Genomic DNA, 15,563 nt, shown 5'->3' with positions numbered 1-15,563 from the left:
AAAGTTGTAGGGCATCATCATTTCAATATGAACCGACATCTTGCATACAGAAATGCTATGATATGAAACCCATGACCCCCTCAAAAACATTGAATGCTGGTCACGCATATGGCGCTCATTTAACTTTGATGCTCAAAGTGGCCACCGTCAGCTGCAATGCACATCTGGACTCTGCACAGCATACTGTATCTTGCTGCACGTTGTGCAATATGGTAGGTGACACATTTGAACAAGCATCTGTGATACATCATCGTAGGTCCTGCAATGTTGGTGGAGGGGTCGCATGCACCTGCTGTTTGATGTGACCTCACAGAAAGGAGTCCAATGGGGTCAGGTCAGGTGAGCCTAGAGGACACTCCACGCAGCCATCATACCCAATGACTTGTAGGAAGGTCTCCATGAGATATCGCTTCACGTCCGCAGCCTTGTAAGTTTTATACGTTGTAATCATAGCATTTCTGTATGCAAGGTGTCGATTGGTATTGAATTGATGATGTCCTACAACTTTGTAAATCACTTTTTTTCTCTAGCTCGTTCCGTTTTCGAGATAAAAATGCTAACTCTGTTGTTTTCCACCAGGTGGCGCTATAGTTTCATTGCGTAGTGCATTCCTACTTTACTATCCCTAGACACACTGTATAAATCTTAGTGTGTATGTATGTAGGTAGGTGTATATGTCCGCTAAAGGAATCTGCACCGTCGTATTTACAATCACGAATTTTACACGGCCACCTTATTTGACTCGGGGGAACGTCATAGACATATTTTGAGAGGAAACTTTAACCCCGCGCTTTACAGTTTCCAGCCAAAAAACCTGCTTACATTAAAGTCAATGGAGATGGGAACGGATCTGTTATTATAGAATCCTATTATGAACACATAGAGATACATTGCTATGCTTGTATTTTGCTATAGGTCATTAATAGGAGCTCTGAGTTCTATATGCAATGAAGGACCTTCTTTAGTATAAGACAACTTATGAGTCAATTAATATGATTTCAGTGGAGAGACGAATAGAGAAAGACAGACAGAGATAGAAAGAGACAAAGAGAAACAGAGCGAGAGACAGACATAGAAACAGACAGATATAGGCAAACGGAGTGAGAGAGAGAGAGACAGACAGAGAAACAGACAGACACAGAGGCAGACCGGGAAAGAGACACATAGACAGACAGATGGAGACACAGCAAGAGACAGACAGGGAGAGAGCCAGACACAGAGAGACCTATAGAGATACAGCCAGAGAGAGACAGACACTTAGTTACTATCCCATGTAACGTTGGGTATTGCAGCTAGTTTCCTATAAAGCGTAGATCACCTTCAGCATGTATATTTGCATGATCAATATTTTTATGTTCTTGCAAATTCTTGCCAAAAAAAATGAACTTTGAAAAAACCCTTTACCTGCAAATATACCGTATTTTTCAAACTATAAGAAGCACCTTTTTTCCCCCAAATGTTAGGGGAAAGTGGGGGGGTGCGTCTTATAGTCTGAATGTAGGGCTGCGGGGAATGAGGGTGCTGCGGTGGAGCGGGTCAACGGCGGCACGAGCAGGCTGTAGCAGGCTGTTGTAACCACGTAAACCCGCTCATTTAAGCGCTGACAGGTGGGTGGGGTGATGGGCGGGGAATGCGCACATATTAAGCAGCCTGCCCTCATGATCACCCATGGCAACTACAGCCTGGAGTGATCATGTGCGGCTGTATTCACTGCCCCCCGTGCATCATCATCAGCGTGGTGGGCAGTGAATAAGTACACTCACCGGCCACGATCACTGCAGCACCACGATGTCCTCCTGTCTGCCGGCCGGGGCTGTGTGTGGAGACCAGCGGTGCTCACAGCGATGACGTCATCGCTGTGCGCACGTGTCCACACGCAGCCGCCGCCGGCACAGACAGGAGGACATTGCGATGCTGCAGGGATCGTGGCCGGCTCCACACTCCAGTGCCGCTGCTGGCACAGACGGAGGAGGAGCGATGCTGCATGGAGTGAGGTAAGGTGAGTATGAACGTTTATTTTTTTTTTTATGTGCCACAGGATGTGGGGCATATAGCAGAATGAGGGTATATTATGAGCCGGATGAGGGTATATAGCAGGATGGGGCCATATGCCAGGATGGATTATATAGCAGGATGGGGCCATATGCCAGGATGGGGTATATAGCAGGATGCGGCCATATGCCAGGATGGGGTATATAGCAGGATGAGGGATATATACTGTATATACAAGGCAGGAGGATCCTTACCAGGCTGGGGTACCTTAGTAGACAATTTCTGGACATTACCCCCATAACAGTGTCAACAGCAGATCCTCGCCCCATAACAGTGTGTCATGACCACATTTTTTGCTTAAAATTTTATTTTCCTATTTTCCTCCTCTAAAACCAGGGTGCGTCTTATAGTCCGAAAAATACGGTACTATTAGGGATGTATGTGTGATCAATGTATAAATCAAGATCTTTTTTGACAGTGTGTTTGTATCTCAATAGTGTTCTTTTTATTAATACAGCGCATCATGGAGACTAATATATTTATTGTGAAGATAATGTGTGATCAATATAAAGACTTTGGTTGAAGTAATTTCTTGGAGATCTTGTTGCATGCTAATACATATATGCTTATCTGATGTATCACTTATATTTCATATGTCGAAGTTATAACAATGCAAAGTTGCCAATTACAGATATTAAGGCTTTACACAAAAATCTTTGCCTAATCCTGGCTGTCACTGTATTACAGAGGGGTGCAGGAATGGAATGAAACTTTTTTTATTTTTTTGCTGTAATCACAACACTACCACGTTGACTTAATTAGAAAATATCATCTGCAGTAAGAAAGTTTCTCCATTGACAGTACAGGAACATCCATTAAAGGGAGAATGATAGTTGAAACCAAGTACAGGCATTTGTTGCACCCTTGGGGTGGAGAAATAGCTCAGTACAACTTCCCATCTCCTTTATTTTCATCTATCTCTGCTCTGACTCCATAAAGCCAGAGCTGTCAATCAAAATATGGGGAAAACAATAGGTGGGAAGATGTATTTAATTGTTTGGCCACATAAAGAATGCATTGAGCACCTACCTACTTTGAACAGGAGATTTGTGCTGACATTTTTTTTTAAAGGGAGTCTCTTACCACAGAATGACTGTTCAAGTACAGATGCTCATGCATCATGGCGTGGCTAATCATTTATATCCACCTTTCCACCTACTTGTTTTCCCAATATCTTGGCCCTTCTATCACTCTACAGAGCTAGAGTGCTACATCAAGAAAAGAGGAGGAGGAGATGGAGGTAAAACAAGTAGGTGGGAAGGTGCAATGAAATTATTATCCCCGCCATGATGCCTGTACAGGGTTGCCAACTTGACTTTTTATTTTTTTTCTGGACAAAAAAATAAAAACACGGAAAAACTATATTTTTCAAGACATATTTTAAAACCTTAATAAATCATTATGTGCTGACCCCCATTACAGGTTTTTGTTAGCAAAGATTGACACTTCCAACCAAGTACAGGTGCTCGATGCACCATGGCGGGGCCAGTCATTTAAATACCCCTACCCATCTAAATGTTTTCCATTTATTGCTAACTTTCTTTGGCTCTATGAAGCCAGAGCTATCAATCAAGGAAGAGGAGATTGATGGAAAACAAGTATGTACAAAGGTTTTTATTTTTAGATTAGTAACCCCGTCATGATGCACCGAGCACCTGTACTTGGTGTGAACAGTCATTCTGTGCTAAATGGAAAAAATATCCGGCACTTCCTAATCTCATAGTCTGAACTGGTGCATACTGAACATGACATACAATATCCAAGATAGCAGTTGCACTCGAGTAAAGGCCCCGTCACACTAAGCAACATCACTAGCAACATCGCTGCTAACGAACAACTTTTGTGACGTTGCTAGCGATGTTGCTGTGTGTGACATCCAGCAACAACCTGGCCCCTGCTGTGAGGTCATTGGTTGTTGCTGAATGTCCTGGGCCATTTTTTAGTTGTTGCTGTCCTGCTGTGAAGCACAGATCGCTGTGTGTGACAGCGAGAGAGCAACAACTAAATGTGCAGGCAGCAGGAGCCGGCTTCTGCGGAGGCTTGTATCCACAGTAAACATCGGGTAACCAAGAAGCCCTGTCCTTGGTTACCCGATATTTACCTTCGATACCAGCCTCCGCCGCTCTCACTGTCAGTGCCGGCTCCTGCTCTGTGCACATGTAGCTGCAGGACACATCGGGTTAATTAACCCGATGTGTGCTGTAGCTAGGAGAGCAAGGAGCCAGCGCTAAGCGGTGTGCGCTGCTCCCTGCTCTGTGCACATTTAGCTGCAGCATACATCGGGTAATTAACCCGATGTGTGCTGTAGCTAGGAGAGCAAGGAGCCAGCGCTCAGTGTGCGCTGCTCCCTGCTCTCTGCACGTGTAGCTCCGTGCGGTGGTAACCAAGGTAAATATCGGGTTGGTTACCGATATTTACCTTAGTTACCAAGCGCAGCATCTTCCACGCGGCGCTGGGGGCTTGTCACTGGTTGCTGGTGAGCTCACCATCAACTCGTGTAGCCACGCTCCAGCGATCCCTGCCAGGTCAGGTTGCTGGTGGGATCGCTGGAGCGTCGCAGTGTGACATCTCACCAGCAACCTCCTAGCAAAATACCAGCGATCACTATCGTTGTTGGGATCGCTGGTAAGTTGCTTAGTGTGACGGTACCTTAAAGGAGAAAAAACAAGAATGTAGATGATGAATATTGGAATGTAAACACATTATGTAAATATTTTTTGAAAAAAATGAGTTACTTAGCAAATAAAGATGGCCAAATTTACTTGTACCAAGATTCCACGTCAAGGTGTAACTCTCTTGATTTTGGTGATAATCCTCACATCTAAAACTAGCTACTCTCCATTATGCCCCAGTCTGGTGAGCGTGCTATAATCACTTGCCCTGCTGCAGTATGTATGTAGAACAAGTTGTCAGTCAAGGGGTGTGATAACAGCACGGTCACGGTGTAGTTGGCAGTGGTTACTACACCCCAGCACCACCACCACAATTAGGCTATGTGCGCACGTATGCGTATTGTATGCATTTACGCTGTGTCTAGCACTGCAGTGTAAATGTATGCGTCCTACGTCCCCTGCACAATCTTTGAAGATTGTGCATAATCCATGCGCACAATGGTTTTTTGAATGCAGCGATTTCAGAGTAAAAAAATTTGACAATCTGTGCATTCACAAATGTTTTTGTGCGCTTTGGATGCTGCTCCCACTCTGTCTATGGCTGGTTTCAGACGTCCGTGTTTTATCAGGTACAAGCCACACGCATGGTTATGGTCAAATGTATGTCACGCGTGTGTCACACGTGTGACATCTGTGTTTGCATACGTATGACACGTATCAGATAAAACAACATGTCTCTGCAATGAAAAATATGTTCTATATTTACCTGTATCCAGCGATGCTGTCCTCTGCTCTGCTGCCTCCCACTCCTGACCCCCGCTCATTATTTTCATTGATTATTCACTTCCCGAGGATCTGGAAGCAGGGGCATCGCGGGGACATCACCGGTGACAGGTGAGTATACATAAGTGTGTGCACTGACTGAAACGTAGTGTAATATGATTAACGTCTTAACACTATTTAACATATCCACTCTACAGGCATACTGAGAGGCAATTTAGATTGTGAGCCCCAATGGGGACAGTGATGATTATGTAAAATGTGGAAATAATGTAAGAGAGTCAAATATATAAATATCCACCATGAGTACGTTGCTTTGTGCTCCATTACTATGTATGTGAGGGTTCTTTATGGTGCAATCTGCAGCAGCAACTGGCAGTAATACAAAACGAATTGGTCGCTATACAGGATAGGTTATGAGTAGAGATGAGCCACCCCCCAGTGTTTGAGTTCGGTTCGTTGAACGGCGGCTTAGTTCGGCGAACACCTTCGAACCCCATTGAAAACAATGGCAGGCAAACACAAACACATATAAAACACCTTCTAAGGTGTCCACAAGGTGATAAACAGCTCAGAAGACACCCCAAACACATGGAAAAGTGACAAGTACATATACTTATGCTGGAACAAAAGAGCTGGACGAGTAAAAGGAGTAGGAGACACAAATGTAGTAATATCTCCAAATGAAAATCGATGCCATGACTGTGCAACTGGAGCCTTGCTCATTTTGGGCTTCCAGTCTGGAAAAATGGCCTGAGCTTGCCACCTATGCTTGGAGATCTTGTCGTGCCCCGCAGCCAGTGTTCTCTCTGAACGTGTCTTCAGTGCTGCTGGTTGTGTGCTGACAGATAAGCGCACGCGTCTGTCCACTGACAATGTGGACAGACTAACGTTCATCAAGATGAACAAATCATGGACCTGTAAGGACTTTTCTACCTCTGTGTCATCCTGGGGAGACTAAAGTCTTGTGGATTTTTGAGCGTGCTTCATGCAAATCAACATTTTAAGTTTGCATCTGTGGGACAATTGATGCCACTTAAATTTTGTACGGGGCCCAATGTTTGGAAAAAAAGGGAGACTTTGGTTGGAGTCCCCTTGCTGTGTTTTACATGATTTTAGAACGGCATGACATGCTTAAGAGGTTGACTTTCAGCATCTGCAAGCTGTCGGCTACAGAAATGCTGCCTTTCCACCTGGTGGACACAGAGGATTTTCGAGACCTTATGTCCATCGCAGTGCCCCAAGAGCAGATGCCCAGTCGCCACTACTTCTCCAAGAAAGGCGTGCCTGCGCTACACCAGCATGTCGCACACAACATCACTGCTTCCTTGAGAAACTGTGTGTGACAGGGTGCATTTCACCACAGATACTTGGATCAGTCACCATGGACAGGGGCGTTACATGTCGCTGACTGGACACTGGGTAACTATGGTGAGCGATGGAGAAGGGTCTGCTGTACAAGTCTTGCCGTCCCCACGAGTTGTCTGTCAATCCTTCCTCTGTATGTAGAAGTTCCTCCACTGCTTCTGCCTCCTCAACCTTGTCGCGGTCATTCACCTTCGCTCTAATACTGTCTGGTAAGGCCACCCACGTTGTAACTGTGCACAAGGAATCCCGCATACCTCCTTACTATGCTGGCAGCAGAGCTCAATGCCATCAGGCGGTCAACTCTTAACTTTGCAATGTATGGGAAATGTGAGTCACACTGCTGAGGAGTTGTGGATGGTTAGCTATGTAGACCGAGTTTTATCAATGGTTGTCTCCACTCAACCAGCAGCCAGGGAAGGCAGGGAAGGCCGTGTGCGACAATGATGCAAACCTGGGTGTGGCCTTTCGCTGTGACTATGTCACACACGTGCCTTGTATAGCTCACGTGTTCAACCTGGTTATCCAGCAATTTTTTTAAACACTATCCCTGCCTACATGGCCTTCTGCAGAGGGCAGGATGTAACGTGGGAGATGGAAGCCACTCACCAAACAGGAGACCTAGAACCCTGAAACCCTTTAACCCCTATACAGGGATTTGGAATTACACAGGGGCCAAGGTGATCAATACCTGTGGAAGGCTGCAGTCCAAGAGAGTAGTAGTCAGGCAGGGTCAAACCATGAATTGAGGAACATAAACAGAATCGGACGACAAGGACTTAATCAGAAAACAAGCAGGTCAAATGCGGATCGGGCAACGAGGTACATAAACAGCAGGCAGGAGACGTAGTCAGGAAACGAGCGGTACAAAATCACAAAACAGAACTGGGCGGAACAGGAACCAGAAGTTCAGAACTATGTCTGGCAGTGGTCAACAGACAGGAGGAGCCTAAAAAAGGGTGTGGTGTCTTCCAATTGGTTGTAGCTGAATGATGGTACTTCAGTTGTGAAACAACCACCACCTTCAGTCAGCCAGTGGTACTGCAGATCTCAAGGTAAACCAGCCCAGTGGATGAGCGGAACCTGCGTCCACAGGTGCCACTGGCATCGACTCCTCTCCCATCACCAGCGCTATCTACGAAAGGAACACGGTGTCACCTGTCGGAGTACAAGTTGCTGGAGCAGACTCCGGTGGTGACGTAACAGCCGTGTGTGACAATGATGCAAACCTGGGTGCCGCCCTTCGCCGGGGCAATGTGACACACGTGCCTTGTATGGCTCACGTGTTCAACCTGATTGTCCAGCAATTTTTAAACCACTATCCCGGCCTACATGGCTTTCTGCAGAGGGCACGCTCGCTATGTGCTCACTTCCGCCGTTCACACCCTGCAGCTGAACAACTTGCATCGCTCCAAAAGTCTTTCGGTCTGCCGGTTCACCGCCTGAAATGCGATGTGCCGACACGCAGGAATTTGAATCTGCACATGTTGCAGCGTCTGTGGCAGCACCGACAAGCCCTGCTCCAATACGTTATTACGTTATGACGTATAGCCTGGGCTAACGAGATCCAGAGGTGGTGCAGATCACGCTGCTGGAGTGTTCTCAGATCAAGGACCTTTGCACCCTTCTTCACAGTTTACCAATGTCGACGTAGATGTTTAGCGCTGATGTTGCCATTATCAGCATGACAATTACGGTCATCTACATGCTGGAGCACACTCTAAACAGCATTCATAGTCAGGTGGTGGGACAAGAGGAAGGGGAGCAAGGACAGGATGAGTCATATGCGGAAGTGATAACAAGATCTTTAAGGTCCAGACGGTCAGCAGCACCAAGGCGGCAGGCATGGGACGGTGGGGGAGAGGGATTAACAAGGGTGCATAGTAGCAGCCAAACTGTTGAGGAAGGTGCATGAGCCCAGGAAGAAATGGAGGACGAACTGGCGATGGGCATGGAAGACTCCGCAGATGAGGGAGACCTTGATCACATTTCTGTTGTGCGAGGTTGGGGGGGGAGAGCAGAGGAAGGAAGCATGATTCTCACCTCGCTGCCAACAACACAGCAAGGACTTGTTCCTCCTGGATGCGCAAGACACATGAGCGCCTTCTTGCTGCACTACCTACAACATGACCCTCGGATTTTCAGAATTCGAAGTAATGCTTACACAAGACAAAATTTGGTGAAATAAGTCCTGCCATAGAAAGGGATGCATGTATGCAGGAGAATCAGCAGAAGCTGGTACGCAATCATAGATCGGCTTTTCCACTAAACACCAGTTCTGCACAGAGTGAATCTCAACACTTTGTCATGGTTAGGAGGAAATGGTGTTTTACTTGTCCACATCTGAGGGACCGAGGGCTGACTGCTGTGCTGAGACGGCGTTGAGTAGGGTGTCCCTGCAGAGTTGCAAATTTGGTCATATACAAAATGAGTGGAAAAAGGTCAGATGCTGGTGGAAAGGGGAACAGGTGTGTTGGAAAGGGGAAAAAAGTTTATGTCCGTGGGATTGGTGGTAAAGCAACAGTAACATCTGCTGAAGAAACACCATCTGTTACGGGGGAACTGGCAGATTTGGATAAGGGGGTATATATCCCAATCACCAGTCGGGGTCCACTGTGCTGCCAGATGGAAAAGGAGATGCTGGCAACCCGAAGGTTAGGTGGAGGATACAGAGCTTGGTGGCTCTGAAACTAATAGTAGCCTGAACCGAACTAGACGACACTCGGATCTGGAGACTGTGAACCCTGTTAGCGTCACAGGGTCTACACACCCTGCCCAGGAACTCCCTGTTAACAACACAGGGGTCATTGGGTACGCTGTCCGTGTGGTACGCACACCTGTGGACAGCAGGCGCAGCAGCAGCCCAGTTAATGCCACTGGGCTGCACTAGCAGGACTGGTAGGAGAGGAGCTGGCCGTAACCGTTCTGCGTTACCAAGTGTGGTGGCGTCCAGCACCGATGCCCTATCCCTGCTTACCTCTGTCCTAAAGCCGCAATGGGTTCAACACATGGAGGTGTGCTCTGTCTGAGCATAATAGAAGACTGCGCACCTCCATATTGTCCCCAGCCCCTTTTATAACCTGGGTCCGCCCCAACCCAGGGTGGACCACAATGCACCTCCAGGAGGCAATAGCAGAGTGCCACGTCATCAGTGACATAACCAGGGGATTATCCAGAACCGCAACTTCACTGATGACCTTATGGCAGCCACGCCCCAAACACCTCACCATTCATCGTCTGACGAACAATGATGAGGTGCAAAGTCATAGGGGCGGGCCTCTGCGAGCCAGTCTGGAGTGGCCACATCATCAGGACACCTGATGCCCTCTGGCCTATCAGGGCCTGCCACCTCACGGACATGGCTAGTGAGGTCCTTACCGGACCTAGCCTCTGATGCACTAAATGCTCAGTAGGCACAACACAGGACTTAGACACGGAACGGGGTTCAAGTACCTGTGCAAAGAGGCTTTTCACATTAAGTGTGGGAGCATGCTCAGTAGCCCGAACTGAGGACGTAGCCTCAGGAATGGCACAGTCAGGCTGAGCATGCTCACTAGGCGAAACACTGGACTTAAGGCCACTTTACACCAGAGATAAATCTTTGGCAGATCTGTGGTTGCAGTGAAATCATGGACATATTGTTCCATTTGTACACAGCCACAAACCTGACACTGATTGTCCACAATTTCACTGCAACCACAGATCTGCCAAAGATTTATCTCTGTGTGTGACAGGGCCTTTAGGCTGTGGCTGGGGTAAATCGGCACATGCATGCGCACTAGCCGCCTCTCCACACTTAGACGTGGAGGAGGAAGCAGCCAGCTGGACGACCCGAGGCACGGCCAAAAATGGCAGCTGACGCCTTGGCGCAACTGGAACTGCAGAAGGCTGCTTGCGGCTATGGCGGCACCGATTCATAACCCAAACTTCCAGCCAAAATAAGATGTCTACTTCTTCCCGTGGATAATCTGATATGATCCCTTTGTTTACGGACACGACCATCGCTAACAACTGTAGATGAGGCACCAAAAGAGCAGGTGCTTGAATGGATCTTAAGTGCTCCATCAAGTGGCCTCTCCTCCACCTCAACTTCAATATCCCAAATACTCCATTCCTCTGTGGTGTCACCCCAATCGCACTTGGTTCCTACCAGCTCTCAAGTTTCCACCTGCCCTGCTGAGTGTAGGGTAACAGAGATGGTTGAGTCTGCAGAGCTGTTCAGTCACACTCTAGCCTGAGAATCAGAGGTCTTCTCAAAAGCTGCAGTGAGTCCAGACAAGGAAATGATCTGCACTGATGCCCAGAAGCTTTGTGAGTCAGATCCACGCCCCGATGAAGAAGGTTCTGAGCATAATGTAGACCCTCATTCCCAAACTGTAAATCCTCTTGGTGGAGACTATGGGGAACATGCTGATGAGACTCAGATACCTGATTGAAACGACAACTTTACTATTCGGTCAGGGCAGGAAGAGGTTGGCTCTGAAGAGTCAGGATGAGGGGAGTGAAAACACACAGGGTGATGATGAGGTTGGAGACCCCACTTACTGTCAAACCGCAGTCAGCCAGTCGATGAGGTCAGCAGAGGAGGTGGAGGAGAATGCTACTGACGAAGAGGTTAGATTGCGTCTTCATGGACAGAGACAAAGTACTGGAAGCACGTCAACAACTGAATCCTCAGCCACAACTCTGCCTCTGAGCAGAAGTCGTGGTGGCTCTGTGGGTCGCAAGGGCTGTAAGCCTTGCCTAGCCTGGGGCTTTTTTGACATCACAAAGGATCACACAACCCATGTCATCTGTAAGATTTGTCACCCATCACTAATTAGAGGCCAAAAAATCACTACTTTGAGTAGTTCGTCCATGAACCGTCACATGAATATTAAGTGATAGGGTGAGGGTGTATTGATGAACTTTATCCACTGTGAATGCAAGATCCTTATTTGCCGTTCATTGTATGCATTGTTGCTAACTACCCACAAGTGGCTGCTGGTTTGCATCTGCCTTTGACTGTTTGGTCACTATAGCAATATCAAAACGGTCTTCGGCTGTGGACTTGGAGACCGGAGTAGGTGCTGTATGGGAGCTGAAGGAAAAGCGAAAGGTGTGAGTAACAGAAAGGAGCCGCCGCGGAAACACTTTGGTGGATTGTGAGGAGACTCGTGTTGGAGTTTGGTGCGGAGGACCGTAACGCAGCATCCTGTGCCGTAGACCGCCATTCTTCCGTTGCTGGCTACATTGATTACCGTGAGAGGATCGTCAAGTCTGTATTTATGGCAACTAGACACCACAGTACCCGGGTCCGGTAGGCTGGGCCCAGCCAGGACTGCGTGCACCCAACACTTTGATTTGGTAACAAAAGAAATAGCTGTTCTGCTTAGGCCGACTATATAGACAATAAGACTTGCTGCCTCTGCTCTGTCAGTTTGTCAGTTACAGTTAAAATCCTAGAGGGCCAGCGACACATGTTTGCATTGACTGCTGCTTTCCCAGATTTCCATGACTGTGTTGCTGAGCTGTGTGGTTTGCCTTACCACTTTTATCATCTGCCTTATCTGTGAGGCTTCAGCAAACAAGGGTATTCAGGGGGGGGGTTAATGGGTTTTGTCTATGTTTAGGTAGATAAGTTGTAAGCTCTTGTGATGCGCTACTTGTAGGTCATGTTCACACACACACACACACACACACAATTAGTCCTGCTACGCAGAGGGATTCCCAGGTATTAGGCAACTGTTTAGACAGTCCCTTGGTTATGCAAAGGTTGGTGAGAAGGTGGTATAACTCCCCATTACGAGTGTTGCAGCATAGGGGTGTAGGCTTTTGGACTTGTGAATAGATTGTTCTATTCTTTCAGTTTTATGCATGGTTGTTATTGTTTGTTTTAGTAAAGTTAAACAATCATTTATCAACCCAACTGCTTAGAGTCCTTTTCCTAGTGCGTGGTTTTTCTGTATACTGGGGAGCCCACCCTGTACACAACTTTAAATGAAGCATAAGTCGCAGTGGGAAGGTCACTGTGCTACAATGATGCCTAGCGGGGCGGTGCAACCACCGTCTGCAACATCAAGTGCTCTTCATCCTCTGTGACTGTGGGGACAGCAGTCACACATACTTTTGGACGCAGACCTTCCACCCCTTTAACCGCAACAGGCAGTGTGATTTGCAGGTCGTCAGTTGTTTTGGAAGTGGAAACAGCTGCTGGTGTTGAGCTCTATCAGACATTGAGAGCACCACCTTTGTATGAAGGCAACATTATATCTACGCCTGCACCTTTCTCACAGATTGGCTGGACTTCCTGCAGTTTAAAATTGCGTACCAGAAATGGAGAGGTACTGTAGAATACAGAGGTGGTGTAGCTTTCTTGTCAGCAGAGGAACCCTCACTTACTATCCCAGATAATGAAAGCTGCCCCTAAAGCTGCCTGCACTTTTTGCATTAAAAATTGTGTAGCAAAAATGGTGATGTGGTATAGCAAAATTGTCAGCAGACGAACCCTAACGTAGTATCCCAGACAATGAAAGTATGCCCCTAAAACTGCCTGCACTTTTTGCAATTAAAATTGAGTAGCAAAAATGGACAGGTGCTGTACAATGCAGAGGTGGTATAGCAAAATTGTCAGCAGAGGAACCCTAGCGTAGTATCCCAGACAATGAAAGAATGCCCCTAAAACTGCCTGCATTTTTTGCAATAAAAATTACATAGCAAAAATGGAGATGTGGTGTACAATGCAGAGGTGGTATAGCAAAATTGTCAGCAGAGGAACCCTAACGTAGTATCCAAGACAATGAAAGTATGCCCCTAAAACTGCCTGCACTTTTTGCAATAAAAATTACGTAGCAAAAATGGAGATGTGGTGTACAATGCAGAGGTGGTATAGCAAAATTGTCAGCAGAGGAACCCTAACGTAGTATCCCAGACAATGAAAGTATGGCCTTAAAAATGGCAGCACTTTTTGCAATTAAAATTGCGTTGAAAAAAGGGAGATCTGGTGTACAATGCAGAGGTGGTATAGCAAAATTGTCATCAGAGGAACCTTAACGTAGTATCCCAGACAATGAAAGTATGGCCCTAAAAATGGCAGCACTTTTTGTAATTAAAATTGCGTAGCAAAAATGGAGATGTGCTGTACAATGCAGAGGTGGTATAGCAAAATTGTCAGCAGAGGAACCCTAACATAGTATCCCAGACAATGAAAGAATGGCCTTAAAAATGGCAGCACTTTTTGCAATTAAAATTGCGTTGAAAAAAGGGAGATCTGGTGTACAATGCAGAGGTGGTATAGCAAAATTGTCAGCAGAGGAACCTTAACGTAGTATCCCAGACAATGAAAGTATGGCCCTAAAAATGGCAGCACTTTTTGTAATTAAAATTGCGTAGCAAAAATGGAGATGTGCTGTACAATGCAGAGGTGGTATAGCAAAATTGTCAGCAGAGGAACCCTCACGTAATATCTCTGAAGTGTCTGAGCTGATGTAGCGAGAGGCTGTGATATAAACCCCTGCACAGCGCTGGCACAGACCTGCCTAGCAAAAATGGCTATGAACGAATGTAATGTAGCCCTGAAAAGGGCTGAAACAGGGCCGGCCTTAGCCTGAATGGCGCCCTATGCAAAACTGCCCTTTGGTGCCCCCCCCCCCTACTGATTTTTTACCCAGTTTCCCAGGAAATAAATGATGACAGGAGCCAATTTTTTTTATATCCTAATAAAATTCAGCTCTTCAAATGTACAAAATACTCCAAATTTGTGCTGGAGAATCTGCACCTCAAATCCACCACGTTTGATCTCGTTCTTTTAAAGGTCTTCCAATTTCAACCATTTATGCCGTATCCCTGGATATTAAATGATGGATAGAACATGTGGATCTCACCTATGGGGCACACATGTATCTGGAGAATGAGGCGCTGCCGCTCTTCATAGAGAGATGATATATATTTCTATACACTTAGAGCGGCGCAGGTCGAGGCCCCATTGGTGGGATCAGCATCTACTATACAAATCCCGAGGATAAAAGTACAGGATGATGCCAGATAATGCACGATGTAGCCGGCGGCCAATGCTGCATGTACTCTGGACCAAAAAGTCCAAAATACAAATGTTAAAGGAGAATGTACGAAATTAGAAAAAAAATCTCTGCTTTCTATGTAATAAAGAGTCCTCAGGTTATATGTGTCACTGCCTCTCAGCTCCAATGACCTGAACATACTGAGGTGCAGCACCACATACACACCTTGAGGACAAGGAGTGCTCTGTATGTGTCACTGCCTCTCAGCTCTACTGACCTGAATATACTAAGCTGCAGTACCACATACACACCATGAGCGAGAGGCCCTGTGATGGAAGAACTATGGCATATATACTGTAATCCATTTATTAACCAGTTTGGGCTTACACCTGCTGGCAATGCTGCAAATAATTTTGTTGGAAAATTTGTAAGATAAATCCGCGCTGAATCGTGATATTCTGCAGACTTTCATAATACACACCTCAGCTGCTGCAGAACATTATCATACACATCTCAATTGCTGCAGAACCTCATCATACACACCTTCTATGCTGCAGAACCTCATTATACACATTTCAGAACCCCATAAGGCTATGTGCGCACGTTGCGTATTTGCATGCAGTTATGCTGCAATCTGCACCGCAGCGTAACTGCATGCATCCTGCGTCCCCAGCATAATCTATGAAGATTGTGCATGAGACGTGCACACGTGGCATATTACAGCGCAGCGCTTCGGCTGCTGCCCGCCATGTCACGT

General features: G+C 46.6%; 1 long non-coding RNA gene across 1 annotated transcript in view; it reads right to left on the bottom strand.

Moving 5' to 3' along the window:
• LOC142295303 (uncharacterized) overlaps positions 1-15,563 on the bottom strand; it is a 204,227-nt gene that overhangs the window by 30,938 nt on the left and 157,726 nt on the right. The gene's annotated exons all lie outside the window — the stretch shown is intronic.

The sequence above is a fragment of the Anomaloglossus baeobatrachus genome, chromosome 3 (genome assembly GCF_048569485.1).
Source record: "Anomaloglossus baeobatrachus isolate aAnoBae1 chromosome 3, aAnoBae1.hap1, whole genome shotgun sequence".
Classification (NCBI taxonomy): domain Eukaryota; kingdom Metazoa; phylum Chordata; class Amphibia; order Anura; family Aromobatidae; genus Anomaloglossus; species Anomaloglossus baeobatrachus.
The sequence above is the reverse complement of the archived record's forward strand: the minus strand, read 5'-3'. Positions and strand labels throughout refer to the sequence as shown.